Raw genomic sequence first — 23,368 nt, 5'->3', positions numbered from 1 at the left:
CGTAAATAAACAAAATGGGGTTGTCCTGAGGAAGCTGTCCATATTATTCTATGGGAAGTTGAATGTGTTCTAAGAACACTCGCGGTGTTCTGAAATGTTCATAAATAAACAAAATGGGGGTGTCCTGAGGATGCCGTCCGTATTGTTCTCTGGCAAGTTGAATGTGTTCTAAGAACACTCGTGGTGTCCTGAAATGTTCGTAAATAAACAAAATGGGGGTGTCCTGAGGACGCTGTCCGTATTGTTCGATGGCAAGTTGCATGTGTTCTAAGAACACTCGCGGTGTCCTGAAATGTTCGCAAATAAACAAAATGGGGGTGTCCTGAGGACGCTGTCCGTATTGTTCGATGGGAAGTTGAATGTGTTCTAAGAACACTCGCAGTGTTCTGAAATGTTTGTAAATAAACAAAATGGGGGTGTCCTGAGGATGCAGTCCGTATTGTTCTCTGGCAAGTTGAATTTGTTCTAAGTACACTCGCGGTGTCCTGAAATGTTCGCAAATAAACAAAATGGGGGTGTCCTGAGGACGCTGTCCGTATTGTTCGTTGTCAAGTTGAAAGTGTTCTAAGAACACTCGCAGTGTCCTGAAATGTTCGTAGGGGGTGTCATGAAGACGCTGTCCGTATTGTTCGCTGGCAAGTTGAATGTGTTCTAAGAACACTCGCGGTGTCCTGAAATGTTTGCAAATAAAAAAATTGGAGAGTTCTGAGGACGCTGTCCGTATGGTTCTCTTGCAAGTTGAATGTGTTCTAAGAACACTTGTGGTGTCCTGAAATGTTCATAAATAAACAAAATAGGGGTGTTCTGAGGACGCTGTCCATTTTGTTCGTTGTCAAGTTTAAAGTGTTCTAAGAACACTTGCGGTGTCCTGAAATGTTCGTAGGGGGTGTCCCGAAGACGCTGTCCGTATTGTTCTCTGGCAAGTTGAATGTGTTCTAAGAATAATCGTGGTGTCATGAAATGTTCATAAATAAACAAAATGGGGCTGTCCTGAGGATGCTGTCCGTATTGTTCGTTGTCAAGTTGAAAGTGTTCTAAGAACACTCGCAGTGTCCTGAAATGTTCGTAGGGGGTGTCTTGAAGACGCTGTCCGTATTGTTCGCTGGCAAGTTGAATGTGTTCTAAGAACACTCGCGGTGTCCTGAAATGTTTGCAAATAAAAAAATTGGAGAGTTCTGAGGACGCTGTACGTATGGTTCTCTTGCAAGTTGAATGTGTTCTAAGAACACTTGTGGTGTCCTGAAATGTTCATAAATAAACAAAATAGGGGTGTTCTGAGGACGCTGTCCATTTTGTTCGTTGTCAAGTTTAAAGTGTTCTAAGAACACTTGCGGTGTCCTGAAATGTTCGTAGGGGGTGTCCTGAAGACGCTGTCCGTATTGTTCTCTGGCAAGTTGAATGTGTTCTAAGAATAATCGTGGTGTCATGAAATGTTAGTAAATAAACAAAATGGGGGTGTCCTGAGGACACCGTCCGTATTGTTCGGTGGGAAGTTGAATGTGTTCTAAGAACACTTGTGGTGTCCTGAAATGTTCATAAATAAACAAAATGGGGGTGTCCTGAGGATGCTGTCCGTATTGTTCGTTGTCAATTTTAAAGTGTTCTAAGAACACTCATGGTGTCCTGAAATGTTTGTAGGGGGTGTGCTAAAGACGCTGTCCGTATTGTTCTCTGGCAAGTTGAATGTGTTCTAAGAACACTCGTGGTGTCCTGGAATGTTCACAAATAAACAAAATGGGGGTGTCCTGAGGACGCTGTCCGTATTGTTCAATGGCAAGTTGAATGTGTTCTAAGAACACTCGCAACGTCCTGAAATGTTCGCAAATAAACAAAATGTGGGTGTCCTGAGGACGCTGTCCAGATTGTTCGTTTTCAAGTTGAATGTGTTCTAAGAACACTCGCGGTGTCCTGAAATGTTTGTAAATAAACAAAATGGGGGTGTCCTGAGGACGCTGTCCGTATTGTTCGATGGCAAGTTGAATGTGTTCTAAGAACACTCGCGGTGTCCTGAAATGTTTGCATATAAACAAAATGGGGGTGTCCTGAGGACGCTGTCTGTATTGTTCGTTGACAAGTTGAAAGTGTTCTAAGAACACTCGTGGTGTCCTAAAAATGTTCGTAGGGGGTGTCCTGAGGACGCTGTCCGTTTTGTTCGTTGTCAAGTTTAAAGTGTTCTAAGAACACTCGCGGTGTCCTGAAATATTCATAAATAAACAAAATGGGGGTGTCCTGAGGACGCTGTCCGTATTGTTCGTTGTCAAGTTTAAAGTGTTCTAAGAACACTCATGGTGTCCTGAAATGTTTGTAGGGGGTGTCCTAAAGACGCTGTCCGTATTGTTCTCTGGCAAGTTGAATGTGTTCTAAGAACACTCGTGGTGTCCTGAAATGTTCGCAAATAAACAAAATGGGGGTGTCCTGAGGACGCTGTCCGTATTGTTCAATGGCAAGTTGAATGTGTTCTAAGAACACTCGCAACGTCCTGAAATGTTCGCAAATAAACAAAATGTGGGTGTCCTGAGGACGCTGTCCATATTGTTCGTTTTCAAGTTGAATGTGTTCTAAGAACACTTGCGGTGTCCTGAAATGTTTGTAAATAAACAAAATGGGACGCTATCCGTATTGTTCGTTGTCAAGTTGAAAGTGTTCTAAGAACACTCGCGGTGTCCTGAAATGTTCGTAGGGGGTGTCCTGAAGACGCTGTCCGTATTGTTCGCTGGCAAGTTGAATGTGTTCTAAGAACACTTGCGGTGTCCTGAAATGTTCATAAATAAACAAAATAGGGGTGTTCTGAGGACACTATCCGTTTTGTTCGTTGTCAAGTTTAAAGTGTTCTAAGAACACTTGCGGAGTCCTAAAATGTTTGTAGGGGGTGTCCTGAAGACGCTGTCCATATGGTTCTCTTGCAAGTTGAATGTGTTCTAAGAACACTTGTGGTGTCCTGAAATGTTCATAAATAAACAAAATAGGGGTGTTCTGAGGACGCTGTCCGTTTTGTTCATTGTCAAGTTTAAAGTGTTCTAAGAACACTCGCGGTGTCGTGAAATGTTCGTAGGGGGTGTCCTGAAGACGCTGTCTGTATTGTTCTCTGGCAAGTTGAATGTGTTCTAAGAATACTTGTGGTGTCCTGAAATGTTCATAAATAAACAAAATGGGGGTGTCCTGAGGACACTGTCCGTATTGTTTGATGGGAAGTTGAATGTGTTCTAAGAACACTCGCGGTGTTCTGAAATGTTCGTAATTAAACAAAATGGGGGTGTCCTGCGGACGCTGTTCGTATTGTTCTCTGGCAAGTTGAATGTGTTCTAAGAACACTAGTGGTGTCCTGAAATGTTCGTAAATAAACAAAATGGGGGTGTCCTGAGGACGCTGTCTGTATTGTTCGTTGTCAAGTTTAAAGTGTTCTAAGAACACTTGCGGTGTCCTGAAATGTTCGTAGGGGGTGTCCTGAAGACGCTGTCCGTATTATTCTCTGGCAAGTTGAATGTGTTCTAAGAACACTCGTGGTGTCCTGAAATTTTCGTAAATAAACAAAATGGGGGTGTCCTGAGGACGCTGTCCGTATTGTTCAATGGCAAGTTGAATGTGTTCTAAGAACACTCGCGACGTCCTGAAATGTTCGCAAATAAACAAAATGGGGATGTCCTGAGGACGCTGTCCGTATTGTTCATTTTCAAGTTGAATGTGTTCTAAGAATACTTGCAGTGTCCTGAAATATTCGCAAATAAAAAAATGGGGGTGTTCTGAAGACGCTGTCCGTATTGTTGTCTTGCAAGTTGAATGTGTTCTAAGAACACTCGCGGTGTCCTGAAATGTTTGCAAATAAACAAAATGGGGGTGTTCTGAGGACACTGTCCGTATTGTTCGTTGTCAAGTTGAAAGTGTTCTAAGAACTGTTGCGTGTCCTGAAATGTTCGTACGGGGTGTCCTGAAGACGCAGTCCGTATTGTTTGCTGGCAAGTTGAATGTGTTCTTAAAACATGCGCGGTATTCTGAAATGTTCGTAAATATAAAAATGGGGGTGTTCTGAGGACGCTGTCCGTATTGTTCGCTGGCAAGTTGAAAGTGTTCTAAGAACACTCATAATGCCCGCGGACATTAAAAGTTTCTATAGGCCATAGTTGAAATGTTTGACTCTATGGGTGTGATGTGCTGCGGTGGTTGTGGCCAGGGCATAGAGTCTTGGGTGCATAGCACCCAAGACTCTATGCCCTGGCCACAGCCACCGCAGCATATCACACTCATAGTTGCTTATAACTTTGAGTCAAAAACAAATTTATAAGGAACAAAGTTATAAGCCACTATGGGTGTGATATGCTGCAATGGTTGTACTTATTATAATATACTTACTGTTTGGTTTAGTAACTGCAGCACATGTATTTCTTGTTCATTTCTGTGATAAAAGAAAATAGCATGTTAGTATTAGTATTTTGTAATGACTTATTACATTGTATAATCAACAATTTTATTTATTTGGACCCTCATATTTAGTAGATTACAAACCAGAGTACTGTGCAATTTGCTCAGTTTCTGTGTTTGTTGCCAAAATCATTGGGTCTGTGGGAGAAAAAAAAAATCCATGTTGGATTAAAAAAAAAAAACGTTTTCTGTTATGCTACAGTTTATTTGTTTGTTTGTTTTCAGTGTTCACTTGTTTCTGGCTAATGCTTTATACATTGGCATGTTGCAGTTTTTTGGAGCAGTAACATATTATTTATTTGTTTGGATATTGTAAAATTTTGGAGCAGTTAGATACCAGTAGGCGTATTCTAACTGTCTATTTTTTATATATTTTAGTGGTATTGATTTATCTGTTTGGATATTGTTAAATTTTGGGACAGTTAGATACCAATTGGTGTATTCTAACTGTCTATTTTTTGCTCTAGTTTAGTGGTATTCATTTATCTGATTAGTTGTTGTAGAATCTTTGGGCAGATATCTTTTGGAATATTCTAACAGTTTATATTTTTTTACTGTAAGTTTACTTATGGTTTAAGTACAGCTTAGTTATCAAATTTTGGTTTTAAGTTTGTAAGATTTGCTGGTAATCTCTGCTTTAGAGTAATGGTACTATCATTACAATCAAACCATACACATTTCTTTTTTATATATGCAGTTTAGTGCCCTGAATTGGTTGTGGCTCCTCCGTTGTAGATTATACCAATTGTTGTGAAGGTTTTCTTACCAAGTGATATTTGACCATGTGTGAATCCAGTCAGCTTGCAGTTGTTTTTGGTACCATCTGCATTGTAACGTAGAAGCATAAGTATTACGTATTTACTATGTGTTTGTATTACTAACATGGAGCGATTATCCGAATTGCAGGTAGTACATAATCTACCATGGTTTGCATTTTGTACAATTTGCTGAAATGGAATGGATTCACAATTAGGTATTGATATATATATATATGAAGTGTTCATTGGGGATTTCTTCTTGTGTCACATTGTTGCAGAGAGTGCATGTATGTTTCCACATGTATGAAATCTGGAAGATTTCATTTATAGGTATGTTTTTATTTTCCAGTACTTGTAGTAAGTACATTAGAAATTCTTGTGGATCTTCCTGTGAGTTTATAGTGAATTTAACCATTCCAGCACAGTAGTCCAATTGTGTTATTCCATAAACACTATGGGCCTCATTATGACTCAGGCGGAGGACCGTGGTGCTATTAGCACCATGGTCCATGCCGGTGTCCGCCATGGCGGAATGGGGAATTACCACCCCATTCCGAGGTTGGCGGGGCGGTAATTCCCCATGCCGCCATGGCCCTTCCCCATTCCCATTTTTGCCCCATAGGGCTCAATGGGAATGGGGAAGGCTCTAAGTGCAGTGCCGCAAATTGGGGCACCATACTTAGCACCAAGGTCCCTTTGCGGGTCCCTACTTTAACGGCTGGTAAAACCAGCCGTTAAGGTCGGGTCCCGCAAAGGGACCTCGTAATTAGGCGCTAATAGGTTAACGGCGCCGCAGCCTTTTACGGCGCCGTTAACCCATCAGCACCTGGGTCGTAATGAGGCCCTATATGTGTTATCAGGATTGTTTGTTGCAGTTCTGTGAAGTACTAACATTTGCAAACACAATTGTCTGTACTGTGTAAGTAAATGTTGTCAACAATTGGTGGCAATTGAAATAGAATATTCATTGCTACATTTGCGTAGCAACTTACTCCAACTATATTTGAGAGTTTAAATGGACCAGGTAGTTCTGTATCTGATTGATTTTTTTTTAGTTTGTCTTCCTTCTTTGATGAAGTACCTGGTTTACTTTCCCTAATGGGTTCTTTTATGTTTGTGGTACTTGATGAAGTTTTAGTTTCTTTTACTCTCTTGGAGGATTTGCAGTGACATCCCATTGCATTTCTGTTTGTTTTAGTGTTCTTTTACAACGTTTTACTTTTTGTGGTACAGAATATGTGTTTAGATGGCGGGTGTATAGTGAGCGAAGTCTATTGTATTCTAAAATGCAAGGAATATCAGCGTTTACTTTACTTGCATCAAAGTTGATTAGAAATAGACCGCCAAGTGTATGTAAGCGTGATAGTGCTACGTAGCTCATGCCTTCTTTAAAGACTGTGTTACCAATGTCTATCATTGCTTTGTCTAGGGTAAGACCTCGTGATTTATGAATGGTGACTGCGTATGCAAGAGTTAGAGAAAATTGTTCTCTGCGTACATACATGTCTTTGAAGAGAAGGAATCGAGCTGTTGAGCGTCCTATCCTTTTTACTTCTGAAAGTTTGTCAAAGAGAATATTGACACACTGAATGTTGTTGTCACGTGGGTATGTTTGAAAGCCAACAACTGTACCCAGTGCTCCATTAACTAGTCCTTGGTCCACGTCACGGTTACGTTTAAGCATTACTCTGCAATTTATGGATCATTTTAATATCTTTTCCAAGCCTGCTGTGTTTGAGATTGATTTTTCTAAACTATGTAGTCTTGTTGTGGTTTGGTCACACATGGGTAGTGTCATTCCATGTACATCTAGTTTGTCTTTGGCGCTAATTTCCATTATTGGTTGCATTTCTTTACTTAACATTATTTCATTGAATTTGAAACAGCTTGCAAGAGTTGGCATTAAGGCCATACAATTGACAATTTTGTGGGCTAATTGTTCCATAACATCTGGAGTACATGCATTATCACCATAAAGTGCATGAATGTGCCGGGTTTTCAATATTGCTTCTGCTTCTTTATAAAGTATACCAACTCTGATACTTTTTAAGATGTTGGCATAAGTGAGATCTGCAGATTGCCGCATGTTTTCTGTTAATTCTCTGTATTGGAAATGTTGCCAACGCGTCTTCATATGAGTCATAGTTATCTAGTATTTTTTCTTCTTTTCTCCATGGTTTAAAGGGTTGTAGCAGGGACATGCAATATACTTCTTTATGTTGAGGAGTCTTTAATGACACCTTGATATGATTAATTAAATTTGGTTTGGTGAGTTTTACTAAGCTGCCTCCACAGTTTGTCACTCTGTATTTACCGTTTTTTTCATCAGGTTTTATATTATTTTTGTATGTGTAGTTTTGGGCTATGTGGTATAGACACATGGTTTCCAAAGTGGTACTCCTGTTTGGGTAGAATGTGTCCAATAAATTGTTTTTTTAAAATGTCTTGGCTGTTGGGATCATGTTTGGCTATTGTTTCCATATCTTCGTATGATTTTAGAACTCTTTTTCTAGATTTAGCTGGACCAAGACTTAGCCATACTATATTTTCAGATTTACCATACAGTGCAGTACCAGTTAAACGATCAGCTGCTTCATAGGATCCACATTCTCTATGGGACAGCATTTTTATGCCCAAGCTGTATAATTTTTGAGACACTGTTTTAACTGACGACAGGTCGTTCCAGAGGTCTTGCAGCTCTGTCTTTTCTGCTTAGGTTAAGTATGCTGTGACATATCGTGCAACTGCAGTAGAATTGTCTCCAATGTACTGCACATCTATGTCTGCATTCCATAAGTGGGCAACTATTGCATTGTAATCATTGAAATATTTTTCTTCTTCTTTTCTTTTTATGTAATATGTATTTTTAGGTGACTTACCTTTAACACTATGTGCCTCATTACACGGTAGGCGGTAAGGGTTTACCGGTACCGGTAAGGGTTTACTGGTACCAGGGGGAATTACCGCCCCACCAACCTTGGAATAGGGCGGTAATTCCCCTTTCCACCAAGGCGGTGCCGGTATTTTACCGGCATGGACCAAGGTGCTAACTAAACCTTGGTCCACCGCCGTCTGTGTAATGAGGCCCTATGTCTAACTGAAGACATCTAGGGAAACCAAACCGGCATTTGGTGTAGTATTTCCCTTTGTTTTTGTATTTGCGATGACAATATTTGCCACATTTGTGTCTTTGAAATTGTAAAATTTGTGCATGAAGATCACTATTTTTGGATTCCGATGGAATTTCACAAGTGACATATTTTTCAATAAACTGCAAAACAGTGGCATCACTGTCTTGACCAAATTTAGGAGCATCTTTAATCCATAAAAGCATGAGTAAGATGATAAAGATGTATGTAATGGTGTGTGATTGTGCATTGGGAACTACAACTAGTAGGGATGAGTATTCTTGAATTAATGTGTTACTAAACTGGTGTTCAGATGCCAGAAAAAAGTAAGCTAGTGGTGTGGAGAAGTATAAATAGTATATCTAATGCTATACAATTAAAACAGTTGTTTGTTCTGTAACATCTAAATTCTGGCGGTTGAGCTGGGTAATTTGTGTGTCGAAAAATAGGAATTTGTGGGCCATTCTGGCTGTAAATCGCTGTTTAAAACATGGGGATTTTTGGACAGAATGGTGCAGAATCTCTATTTTTAGGCACAGAAATAGCATGAACTAATCTTACAGTGTGTTTGAGTAATAATACAAATATTATCGTGATATTCTACTTACTTTTTTTCTAAAATGAACAGGTTACTTCTTAGTTGTTCTTTGTACTTCAAATTTGGTTGCTTCTTTTCAGGAGAATGGTCTTCACTGCAATTGTAAAAGAAACAAATTAGTAATTTTGTTTGTATATAGCACTGTTTTTATTTTAGACTTTGATTTCTTTAATTGAAATCCTCAGCGCCTCCCTCAAAACCATTAAAATGATCTTATTTACATAAGATACGTTGCACCAGTTGAATACATATGACATGTTCTTAATGAACAAATTGTATTGCAATGACTTACTGTAGCAAACAAAATATCTTTACTATGTCTTGTGAAATTCATAATGTACCACTGAATACCATTATTCCTGTAACTAAGCTCTTCCAAGTAATAGTACCTCAATGTCAGCGGCTGCTTGTCCTATATAAATGTAAGTAATTAAATAAATAAAGAAATTTTTAAAAAAAATATGTAATTGTACAAGTATTATTGTTTGAGATTTGAACATAGAATGTGCATGCAATTTTGTTTGACTATATGTAGTCTATATATTTCATTTCAAAAATGTTAGTTTAACATGATTTGAGTGTGTGTTTATATAAAGAAATTAAATAGTATAAAGATTTGTAAGTGACAGTTGATTTTAGGAGATTGAAAAAACGACAGTAGATTAATTTTACGGATTATACAAGCTAAAAGTCAGTTAGAAAATGTGTTCATGTACTCTACAGAAAATATGCATACCTGTAGTTTGTGTTCATGCATATGGATATGCATGGAGCTGCAAGTAGAAATCTTGGAGACTTGTACAGTATTTCTTGTAGATGGTGCTTGCCAATGATATGAAACTTGTACTCAGAGAGATTCACAGTACATTTGCAGTACTGATCTATGATGATGCAGTTAGATGTAGAGGACTTGAATGAGATTGGTGGATGGTCATGTGACTTCTTAGCTACATCCAATGGGGGAATGGCACAGAGAGTGAACTGGAAATGGTAGAAGGTCTGTTCATGTTACGATATGTCCGCGGACAATGGCGGTAGTTCGCGGACATCGGGTGTTACATCCGGGGATTCTTGGGTTCAGAAGTCATGCAAATGAGAATGAGCACTGAAAGGGATTGGTCAGGAAAGTTTAGTGGGTGTGTTGTGCCAGGAGAGAGTTTCTCAGATACTCTTTTTGCTGAGAGAAGAACAGATAGCTATGGCTGTGTGTTTCAGAAAACAGATTGTTTGGATTTTGGGAGACTCGTGGATACATTGGTTGAAGGTGCATGCAGAAACCTGTGGAGTAGCTGTAGATCTTGGATTCTCACATGTGGAAGTACACTGGCATGGAGTACGTGGAATGAAGTGGTTGGACTTGTTACCTCTCTGTGCTACTTTGGAGACAGAGCAACATTCAGATATAATTATAATTTATTGTGGAGGGAACAGTTTAGGACATGTGTCTGGAATTTCTTTGCAATTGGCAATGAAAGAAGGACTTGGGAAGGTCATGGACATGTTTCCAAATTCTCAAGTAATTTTTTCACGGATTGTGCAGAGACAAATGTGGCTTCGTTCTTCTTCATTTGGTCCCCAAATGGAGAAAGCAAGGCACAATGTCAATAAGGCTGTTTGTGCCTTTCTAAGAGATTTTGGCATGTCCTCTTTTAACAATGAAAATATTATGTTTCGTAGTACATACATTTTTCGCAGAGATGAAGTACACCTAACTTATGCTGGCAATCAGATTTTTCTAAGAAACATACAAAATGCATTACGACCTTTTTTAGAATTACAGCATCCATTTTGAAGTAGGTGTGGAGTATTTATAATTTTTGAAACACAAACACCTCTTTTCAGAGCCGCCACTTCCTCCCAGAGAAAATTGCAATGGTTATGATAGGGTAGCACCCCAAAATTTTCGATGTCCTCGGACTCTCCGCAGACTTCTAAAAAATACAAAGGACCCTGCTTCATTTATTTTCACTTCTATTTTTTAACTGTGAAAGGTGGCTCTGAAAAGAGCCTTATTTTTTTTTTATTTTTGTTATTTCATATTTTTTTTGGTTTTTTATACATGACACACTAGCAGAGGAGGGGAAAGGGGGGTAAAGGTGGGACACCAACCAGAGGGATAAGAAAGGGTGAGCTGAGAGAGGAAGATGTAGAGTGGGTTTTATTTGGGTAGTGAGCAGGTCTTCTCGTGCTCTGAGACGATAGTCTCAAAAGCACTACGAAGTCCCTCCCCCCTGCAGCGTACTGTGTCGCAGTACATACACACAACTGTGACCCTCGAAAGGTAAGGGTCATCAGCATTATGTATGGCCTGTGAGGCAGCTTGAGGAAGACGCTGTCCCACAGAGGTGTTCCTTGTGGTGACAGGATCAGAAACGGAGGATGAAGTAGAGGAAATCAACCTACTACGCTCCTCGCAAGGTACAACCTTGCGAATGGCTCCAGAGTGAAATGACCTCAGGTGTCGCTTCATGGTAGTGGTCCCAAAGCTGTACGAACCATGCCTCCCGCGACTGAATACCATTTTGAACTCATTGCAGGTGACTCGGTTCGCACGAGCCTTCAGACCATCCCCATGAATGGTAAATAACCGCCACACCCAAGACTCACACCGAGTGCGGGTAGTAGGGATTTCCACTACCTCATTCTCGTCATCCTCTTCTTCCTCCTCTGCATCCTCACTCCTGTTCCCCTCTACAGGCCCTTGGGGAGGTGGTGGTGGAGGAGGGGGTGGGGGTGGTGCTGAAGCAGCTGCAGCACCAGGTGACAGTAGTGCAGCCATGGATGCCATCTTGATGATGGTGTAATCTGCAAGTTGCAGGAAAAATAGCTGTGCTCTGAAGAAAAGCCAGAAACGCAATGAGAATAAGATCTAGGGCGTGGTCTTTTATAGGGGTGCTTGTACGCGGTTTACGGACATGCGCGCTGTCTGCAGACAGATCGAAAACAAAAAAAGGTTCAAAAACTTTCAAAAAGTATGTAGAAACTCAGGATTCGTATGTGGGATTTGTGCTATCTGTGAGTTTGTATTGAGAAATATTGTGGATTACTTGAAAATGAACTTTTAAGTTGTTTGGGGACATGAACAGTGTCTGCATTCAGAACACGCGATCAGCATGGGCACGGTCACATGATCGCTTCGCGAACATGTTTGCGAAGGGAGCGGCTGTCTGCAGGACACCAAATGCACAGACATTGGTTTGGGCATGCGCGTTGATGTTCTACAGACACTGTTCGGGTCCTGAAGTAATTAAAAGTGCGTCACACGTCAAACGAACAGTTACGGACAACCGTTTGTTCTTAGAACAGTTTAACTTCCTTGCGAACAATATGGACAGACATAGCATCCTCAGGACACCTCCATTTTTGTTTATTTACGAACATTTCAGAACACTGCGTGTGTTCTTAGAACAGTTTCAACTTGCTAGCGAACAGTACTGACAGGTATACTATTCTTCAGGACACCTCCATTTTCATTTATTTACGAACATTTCAGGACACCGCTTCTGTTCTTAGAACACTTTCAACTTGGTAGCAAACATTATGGACAGGTATAGTGTTCTTCAGGACACCTCCATTTTCGTTTATTTACGAACATTTCAGGACACCACTTGTGTTCTTAGAATAGTTTCAACTTGCTAGCGAACAATACGGACAGGTATTGTGTTCTTCAGGACACCCCCATTTTGTTTATTTACAAACATTTCAGGACATTGCGTGTATTCTAGAACAGTTTCAACTTGCTAGCGAACAGTACGGACAGGTATAGTGTTCTTCAGGACACCTCCATTTTCGTTTATTTACGAACATTTCAGGACAACACTTGTGTTCTTTGAACAGTTTCAACTTGCTAGCGAACACTACGGACAGGTATAGCGTTCTTCAGGACACCTCCATTTTCGTTTATTTACCAACATTTCAGGACACCGCATGTGTTCTAGAACAGTTTCAACTTGCTAGCGAACAGTAAGGACAGGTATAGTGTTCTTCAGGACACCTCCATTTTCATTTATTTACGAACAATTTCAGAACAACCGCGCTGTCCGCGGACACCTAAATTGTTTTTTTTAAAAAAACTGAACCTAATTACAACACAATATAAAAATGTAACTTTATTTAACATATATTAACAATTTATGACAGAGAAGGTGAGGCAGAAATGGAAACAAAAACAGGAGAATTAGGGGTTTCAACATGATTGGTATCAGGTGAAGAAGGGATGGAAGTCTCATCAAAACGTTTTGGGTTATGGAGAGGGTTTGGGGATAATTGACTGGGATATGGTGAGGGGGACAAGTACATGTGGGACAATGATATGAGGTATTTGTTTTAAAATGATCCTCAACAAAAGTTTTCAAATTATTAAAATTGGTCAACAATATATCAATGTTTTCTTTTATGCTGTCGAGAGTGTTATCCGTAACAGTTTCTTCAGAGGTATTTTCTATTTTGGTATGCTCTGTACAAAAAAATATATATATGTTAAATGTATATAAAATAATAATAATAATTAAATGGTTTATATTGTGAAGTGTGTGCCATTAGTTTCACTATCTTCTGACATTTCCTCATGTGGGAAATGCTCCTCCAGCCCTCCCAGAGTACTAGACATTTCTGTGAGAAAAAAAAGATAATACATTTTTTTTAATCTAATACAGAAAGTTTATAAATATATGAGTAAAATAAAGTACACTTACTATTTCAGTTAAGATATGTTCTGAGTACTCTGTAGGTCTGGTCTTGCTCTTAGTTGTGAAGTGTCTGTGAGGTAATTTTGATGGTAGCCAATTTATCTTCTTTTGGTATATTCCATTTTAGAACATATTGTATTTAAATGAATGGTTAGTGTGTTACATATATGGGTTACATTTCGTATGTATTACTACATATAATATGTATGTGTGCTGCTTTGTGAATTTTTCAAATGTTACTATGTTATGATATAACAATTAAACATACCCCCCCAGAGTTTTTAGGTAGTGGTACTGTTGTCCGAACATGTCGCGGACATCAAAAAAGTTCACAGACATCAAATTCAGTGGAAGGGGTTCAGTATTGTTAAGTTGTGCTACTAAAAACCTATGAAATTCAGTGAAAAAACTTTGTTAAAGGGACGTTATGGTTAAGTTGCGCTACTAAAAACCTATGAAATTCAGTGAAAAAACTTTGTTAAAGGGATGTTATGGTTCCAAGTAAAACCAAAAAAAACCTCAAATTCACCAGTTATGGTAAGCTAAGCAACCATAACTCGCGCCACCACCGTGCACTGCTAAGACTAACACCCACAACATCAAAGATGACATCACAAATGTCATTGATGACATCACTGATGACATCACATGTCTGACTCACTCTTTTTTCTTTTGCTGACATATCTAGGCCACATGGTTTTCTTCAGTAACAGTCAGAAACTAAAAAAAATATTTTATTTGTAGACATATCCTTCAAGTAGATTCTTACAGTAATTCCCTTAGAGTCCAGTCACATCATATGAAACATACACATAGGGGAAGACACAAGCTTGAAAGACAGCAATCCTTTTTGTGCATAAAGATAATCAATAGAGTTATCAGCACTTTATGATAGTTCAGTTGTTTTTTATGGCTGTACTTTCCCTGTATATGTTCATATTTGCATACATTGTACTCACACTACTTTCCTTAGGGTCCAATCACATCAAGTGATACATATATATAGGGTAAATGGCAGCTTTGAAACAGAGCAATCATTTATTTGCATGAAAATAATCAGTTAGGTTATGCATTGTTTCTGCTAATACTTGTGCTTTTTTGCTAACTTCACTTTCCCTGTATATACCCATATTGGTATGTGTTCTTGTCTTTTTATGTTTTGTCTATAGTAATGCAATTATGTAATACATGGGTTTTATTAGCTACTTATTACATATTTCACAGTACACAAAAATCTGTTAAGAAACCAATTATCATTTCATTATTCAACATATTAACATTACGAATATTATACCTTCATCTTGTACGCTGCACACAGTGCTATGTTTCTGCATGAGTAGCTTAGTATACTAGATAGAACCCCATAATAGAATGCTATTTATATCAATGCATCGTTCAATGCACTAATTAGGGTATGATATTTATTGCAATGATCCTTGACACTTTTTTCGCAACATTATAATAAGAATCACTTGTACACATATTTCATGAAAAGTACATACACATGTGATGTCATCAGTGATGTCATCAATGACATTTGTTATGTCATCTTTGATTTTGTGGGTCTTAGTCTTAGCAGTGCACGGTGGTGACGCGAATTATGGTTGCTTAGCTTACCATAACTGCCGAATTTCAGGGGTTTTTCGGTTTTACTTGGAACCATAACGTCCCTTTAACAACGTTTTTTCACTGAATTTCATAGGTTTTTAGTAGCGCAACTTAACCATAACGTCCCTTTAACAATGTTTTTTCACTGAATATATATATGTATATTTATTCATTTATTTAAACCAAATTTGACAAATAGATTAACATCAACCACCAGTGCTGTGGCAACACAAGAAAAATGTTTTTTCCATAAAAGCACCAACACACGGATAATACTGAGATATGCAGTCACAATGTAATTTCAAATCACCCAACAATACTGAAAAAGAACAATTCCAGACACACAGTGATTGCTGATTTGGTTAATGCTAATTTTCTCCCAGCAACCCCCCACCTCCAAATTCCAATTAAAATTGACGCCTCTGAATTGAAGGCCAGTGGCAGAGATTGGGAACACAATGGTAACATCGTTTTTGAGATTCTAATCACAGATGCAAAGTGAGGGAAAGAAAAGCAGTGGGAACATGTGTTTTGGCACACCTAAAAAAGACAGGCAGGGCTTTGTGGTTTTGGTCAGAGCACAATGGGAACAAGGGGGTAATTTCATTTTGCACCCTGCACATGCAAAGGCACTACCAGGCTTCACACTTCTGATTTATTTGAAGGGGATCAATGGGGAATTTCGTTTTGCACCTTGCACACTCACTTGAAAACAGGGTTCTGGGATTTATTGTTTTGGCATATCTTTATGTCTATACTGGCTCAAAAGACTCTAGAAAGAGCTTGTTGGTTTTGAATGCCAACAAAATGCATCCCGTGATTTCTATAGGGGAATTAATTGATTTACTGTAATTAAATATTCTAAGGATCTACACAGACACACAGGATATTTTGCTATGGGGAAATAACTAAAACAATGCTTGAAAAATTCAGGGCCTACACAATCTATGACTTTCAGGATGGTTTTACAGGAGAGGCCTTGGAATAGACATCAGGGAACAGCGGGGCACTGCTGAGAAAGCAAGGTTGTCAGTCAAGTAATGTCTCATTTGAATCCTCCAAGGGGGCCCATTCAACTTCTATGTCTCCTTGTTCCTGTCTCCACTGAAAGATTTCTGCCTCTATGATGATATGTTTCTCGCAAGAGTTCAGCAGTAGGTTGCCTCTCGGAATGAGTGAAAAACCTCAGTTCTAATGCAAACTGGTTTTCTTATAGGGCAAATGACATCACAACCTTGTCATGATTCCTGCGAAATGGATTGGTTGATTTACTATATCCACCTACCACTTGTGTGCTAATAGGACAAGGAGATGGGGGCAGTGAGTCAGGACAGCTGTGGGAGGAGAAAGCACTGTCATCCCAATTTGAAACGAGTCTCGGCATGTTTAAAACTAAAAAAAAATCTATCAACATGGCAAGTACTCTACATTTTCAAATCTTTACATGTATGAATATATTTTTTAGAACCACATTTTAAGGCAAATCAGATGATGCTAATCTGAAGTCGGCACACCCTTTCAATGCAGAGATACATTTTTCTTCATTTACTCAGGATCTGTAGCAGTGAAAAATATGGCACTTCATATTTTTCATGTTCATTATTTCTTCCCCCTTCACACAAACTTTCAAATCTCTTGGAATCAAGGGAAGGCCCAAATCAAATGTTCATTAATAACTTTAGTTATGTTTATCACACAAAACTCGTTTTAGCATGGTTCAAATGGGGTTACTGTCACCTTTAATAAAAGTGTGTAATGACCATTGTGGCATCTACAATGCCCCTTTAATGCAATCTAATGTATTTTCCTATTAATTCAACTGCAGCCTTCCCCTTTGCTCTCTTTAAATTGCATTTACTCTAGGGCACCTGACTAGGCAGATGCTGTCTCCTGTTTATGTCTGTCTCCCCCTGTGAGGCACTGATAGCAACTCCAATGGACATGCTATGGGAATTGTGACCTCAAGGTCACTTCTGCTAAAAGAACAGGCAGGGCCTTATCTGTCCCTACTTTGGTTTCACTCTAAGCAGTGTATTTATTTCTATAATTTTAAGTAATGATTAATGGTTGACACCAGGCCCCTTGCTTCAGGGCAGCAGAGGAAAGGTCTTGGAGGTTAAGGGACCGATTCATGGAACAAACGTGCGCCGAAAATCTTCGCGCAAGCAGGCGCAAGCAGGCGAAAGCGGAAAAAAACAGGCGCATGCGTGCGATTCATGGAAGTCCCTGCGCGTGTACACCTCGGGATGTGCGCCAAACCCGTGCATGGCGCACAAGTCACTGCAACATCCCGAAAGGAGTGCGCGACGCGCACCGTGAACGTGCACAACCACGGCGCATACACCAGAAAGTGGGCGGGACACGGGGCGTAACGCGCGGAATGGGGAACAACGCGCGAAAATAAGGGCGTAACTGGGGATGTACTGCAGGGAAGCAGACGGAACGCCCACACGCACTCGAACCACACGTATTCATGGAATCGAATAGGGCAAAGCCACGCACAGCCAAAGACACGCACAAGCAGAAACACGTCCGCCACACGAAGGCAGGCGGTAGAGTCCCAGGGCATCACAAAAGTGGCAACATACAGCAATTGGGCCTGTGCGAGCGGGGTACGTGTATTTCGGGGGCGCGCGGGAAGTTACACACGCGAATGAGCAGGGTACGTGTATTTCGGGGGCGCGCGGGAAGTTACACACCCGATTGAGCGGGATACGTGTATTTCGGGGGCGCGCGGGAAGTTACACACGTGATTGAGCGGGGTACGTGTATTTCGGGGGCGCGCGGGAAGTTACACACGCGATTGAATGGGGTACGTGTATTTCGGGGGCGCGCGGGAAGTTACACACGCGATTGAGCGGGGTACGTGTATTTCGGGGGCGCGCGGGAAGTTCCACACGCGATTTCCGCAGGGTACGTGTATTTCAGGGGTGCGCGAGAAGTTCCACACGCGATTTCAGCAGGGTACGTGTATTTCAGGGTACGGGGGACGTTCCACACGCGATTTCAGCATGGTACGTGCATTTCAGGGGTGCGCGGGAATTACCACACGCGATTGGGCCCGTGCGAGCAGGGTACGCGTATCTCAGGGGTGCGCGGGAAGTGCCACACGCGATTTCAGCAGGCTACGTGTATTACAGGGGGGCGCGGGGAGCACCACACGTGAATTGCACAGGGGCCTACCCTGCACATGTCCTGCAGGCACCCCATCCACCATGGCCATGCCCCCCAGCCAACCCACATGTCAACTTGCACTACTGCCCACCAATGCATGTCCCCCTGCACCCCCAGCCACCAGGGGCACCCTCCACCAGGCCCCCACCCATGTCTCCCACCACCCCCACCCCCCAGCAGTACAGGGGCAGCCTCCACCAGGCCCCCACCCATGTCTCCCACCACCCCCACCCCCAGCCACCAGGGGCAGCCTCCACCAGGCCCCCACCCATGTCTCCCACCACCCCCACCCCCCAGCCACCAGGGGCAGCGTCCACCAGGCCCCCACCCATGTCTCCCACCGCCCCCACCCCCCCAGTCACCAGGGGCAGCCTCCACCAGGCCCCCACCCATGTCTCCCACCACCCCCACCCCCCCAGTCACCAGGGGCAGCCTCCACCAGGCCCCCACCCATGTCTCCCACCCTCCCCCCACCCCCCAGCACTGTGGGGCACCTGCCACCAGGCCCCCACCCATGTCCAATGCATGTTCCCCACCAACCCACCCCCCAGCAGTGCAGGGGCAGCCACCACCAGGCCCCCACCCATGTCTCCCAGCACCCCCACCCCCCAGCCACCAGGGGCAGCCTCCACCAGGCCCCCACCCATGTCTCCCCCCCCACGCCCCAGCACTGTGGGGCACCTGCCAGCAGGCCCCTACCCATGTCCAACTCATGTTCCCCACCACCCCCACCCCCAGCACTGTGGGGCACCTGCCACCAGGCCCCCACCCATGTCTCCCACCACCCCCACCCCCCCAGTCACCAGGGGCATCCTCCACAAGGCCCCCACCCATGTCTCCCACCACCCCCACCCCCCAGCAGTGCAGGGGCACCCACCACCAGGCCCCCACCCATGTCTCCCAGCACCCCCACCCCCCAGCCACCAGGGGCAGCCTCCACCAGGCCCCCACCCATGTCTCCCACCACCCCCACCCCCCCAGTCACCAGGGGCAGCCTACACCAGGCCCCCACCCATGTCTCCCACCACCCCCACCCCCCCAGTCACCAGGGGCAGCCTCCACCAGGCCCCCACCCATGTCTCCCAGCACCCCCACCCCCCAGCACTGTGGGGCACCTGCCAGCAGGCCCCCACCCATGTCCAACGCATGTTCCCCACCACCCCCACCCCCCAGCAGTGCAGGGGCAGCCACCACCAGGCCCCCACCCATGTCTCCCATTACCCCCACCCCCCAGCCACCAGGGGCAGCCTCCACCAGGCCCCCACCCATGTCCAACTCATGTTCCCCACCACCCCCACCCCCCAGCACTGTGGGGCACCTGCCAGCAGGCCCCCACCCATGTCCAACTCATGTTCCCCACCACCCCCACCCCCCAGCACTGTGGGGCACCTGCCACCAGGCCCCCACCCATGTCCAACGCATGTTCCCCACCACCCCCACCCCCCAGCAGTGCGGGGGCACCCACCACCAGGCCCCCACCCATGTCTCCCAGCACCCCCACCACCCAGCCACCAGGGGCAGCCTCCACCAGGCCCCCACCCATGTCTCCCACAACCCCCACCCCCCAGCAGTGCAGGGGCACCCACCACCAGGCCCCCACCCATGTCTCCCAGCACCCCCACCCCCCAGCCACTAGGGGCAGCCTCCACCAGGCCCCCACCCATGTCTCCCACCACCCCCAACCCCCAGCAGTGCAGGGGCACTCACCACCAGGCCCCCACCCATGTCTCCCACCACCCCCACCCCCCAGCCACCAGGGGCAGCCTCCACCAGGCCCCCACCCATGTCTCCCACCACCCCCACCCCCCAGCAGTGCAGGGGCACCCACCACCAGGCCCCCACCCATGTCTCCCACCACCCCCACCCCCCAGCAGTGCAGGGGCACCCACCACCAGGCCCCCACCCATGTCTCCCACCACCCCCACCCCCCAGCCACCAGGGGCAGCCTCCACCAGGCCCCCACCCATGTCTCCCACCACCCCCACCCCCCAGCAGTGCAGGGGCAGCCTCCACCAGGCCCCCACCTATGTCTCCCACCACCCCCACCCCCCAGCCACCAGGGGCAGCCTCCACCAGGCCCCCACCCATGTCCAACTCATGTTCCCCAGACAACATGTCATCACAATCTAGATCCCTGGTCCCTATGGTCAGCCTCCAAATGCAAAACACCCACCCGAGTATTGCATCCACCCACTCATAATTTGCAATTACATCACAGAACACCAATTGCAAGTTCCGAAACAAACACCTTTCCCTCACATACACCCAATGAGTGTCAGTGAATCTCAAAACACATATCATGAAATGCATGAAACCAATGAGATACCACACATTGAAGTTCACCAAAAAGAATATGTATTAAAGGAAACATAAATAGAATAAAAAATGAACAGAAACGTGAATGTACAAAAATGAAAAGAAGCATGTCCGTTAAAAAAAGCAAAACCAAAAATAAAATTCCAAAGTAATGTTGTCCAAAGTCAATGTCCACAAAACAAAATCCAATGAGAAATAAAAAAGAAAGCCATTGCTCCATGGTTAAAAAGTGAAAAAAACATACAATCCAAATGTGAACTATGTACATGGGAACAAGCCAGGGTCCATTATCCCAACAAAATAAAGGAAACCTATCTAACTACACTAACTAATAAAATAAACTATATACAAAAATGTGGCCAATGTCCGAAAGGTCCAAATAAAATAAAAACAAAAATGAAACCTAACACTACCTACATAACTATGTACAAGGGCAGCGGGCTAGTTTCACGGCTCACTTGTGGATGTCCCAGGCCAGGGCATCATCGAACTCCCCCTCAATGTCCCGGAGGCTGTCCTCCTCCATGTCCCCGAGGGTCCGCAGGGCCGTCGACGTCTCCACCTCCAAACCCCTGCGGATTGCCTCGAGGCACTTGGCCCGCCTCAGGGCCCTCCGCATGTAGTTCTCCGCCCTGACCATTGTGAGCCGTGCCTCTTCCGCCCGCTGCCGCTCCGCATCTATGGCGTGGCCCAACCGCTGCCACACGGAAGACACTCTCTGTCCTGGGTCCTCCTGCCCTCCGGCCGATGCCTGCCCCTCTGATGTTGAAGGCCCCGAGCCTTCATGGCTCCCACCACGTTGCTGCTGCTGCTGTGCCTCTGCCCGTGCACTGCCTCCTGCTGCCTGCACATCCTCCGCCAGCTGGGGTGCAGTTGTTGATGTGGCCACCCCTGCTGGACGTCCGACTCCCGACTGTGGCAGGGATGCCTCCTCCACCAGCCTGGCCGCACCGTCAGAGGCAGCTCCACAGGGCACCCAGGTGACTGATGGGTGGGAAGATGGCACAGAGGATGACTGGCGCGTAGGGGGTCCAGTTGAGGAGGGGGTCAGAGCAAGCCCCATCAGATGGAGGAATCCAGCCTGGGTGACCTGTCCCAGCAGGCTGACGTGTTCAACGAGCCATTCGAGATGACGTGCAGTCTCTTCATGAAAAGACTGCAGGTCACCTCGCATGGCCCGTTGACGCAACGCCACACCAGCCAGGACAGGCTCAACCCGGACCTGGATAGCCACGTCCGCAGGCAGAGGAAGGCCAGTTGACGTGAGCTCATCCCCTGCCTGAAAACGGGTCTGGACGTAGGCATCCCTGCTGGTGCAAGATGATGCAGGGCCTCCTGTCCCTGGTCCTGAACTGCACCACTAGCACCAGTGGGATCCCCACCTCCAGACCCCGTCTCAGGTGCTTGCACGGCCTCCTCCTCCACCAAACCCCCCACCAACCTGGATGACTCCGTGCCATCTTCCCCTGTTGGGCCCTATGGGGTCCCAGCTGCCCCTTCTGCTGCCGAGGAGTCCAACTCCAACCTCCGCCTCTTGGACCTCCCCCCGGCAGCTGCGGCCTGGGATGCGGCACCGGACTCCTCACTCCCCGACGAGATCACAACATGGGAGGGGAGCCGGGCCTTGTGTCTCCGGTTGGCGGTGGGATCCCCGCCGCTGTGCTCCACAGCACCTTTTCCGCCCTCTTCATCAGTTGACGCTGCAGACAGGGAGAAACAAAACACAGGCATCAGGGCACTGTACAATGGACACATACACACATGACAGTTGTACATGAGTGGCATTGGCAAACCTCAGACATGTCATCACAATCCCCAACACACATGTCATTACAACTCGCACACATGAGCCATACCACAGCCATATCGCAACTGCCACCACCATCCATACACATACAACAGCATGAGCAGCCAAAGGTGAGCCAGACATCACATGCAACACAGGAAGTGCACCACACATGTACACACACCACCACACTTGCATGCATGTGTACACCTCTGCCAAGTGTCGCAGTGTTCAGACGGGCATCCATGTCACATCTGCCAATCAGGCTTCCACATACCGCTGTCACATGCATCCATGTTGCATCACTGTTGCACCCTTGTCAAATACACACACATGCACATGTACACAGTCCTGATACATGCAGCCAAAAACAAGATACATGCGTGACATCACGGACATGTCTACTTACATACACATTCATCCAAACATGTGTGCCCACACAACTGCATTTGGCATGCAAGCGTACACACACAAGCACCATCCATGACTCACACATCACAGCCCTCGCATGTGTCAGCCCCACGGCCCTGTACACCCCCACCCATACTCGACCCCATACAAACAGATGTGCAACCTGCACACTACTGAATAATCACCACACGCACAGCTCACAATCAGGATGCATGTACACTCACCGCTCGACTCCAGACGGGTCTGCTTCTCAAGGACCTGGACGTGGAGCGCTGGGGATATGCGTTCCAGGACCCTCATCTGTTCTTCCGACAAGTGGCCCCGGCACCCCTTGGCATCCGCTGCCTTCAAGAGGTGCCAGGCCTTGTTCAGGGTCCTGGACCTGAAGTCCTCCCAGCGCTTCTTGACATGTTGTAAGTCGCGGACTGCCACCCCCTCCGCGTTGATGGCAGTCACGATGTCAGTCCAGATCCGAGTCCATCCTT

Source organism: Ambystoma mexicanum, chromosome 2p (assembly GCF_040938575.1).
Source record: "Ambystoma mexicanum isolate Mex_15411 chromosome 2p, UKY_AmexF1_1, whole genome shotgun sequence".
NCBI classification, from domain to species: Eukaryota; Metazoa; Chordata; class Amphibia; order Caudata; family Ambystomatidae; genus Ambystoma; species Ambystoma mexicanum.
This window is presented reverse-complemented; position numbering follows the sequence as displayed.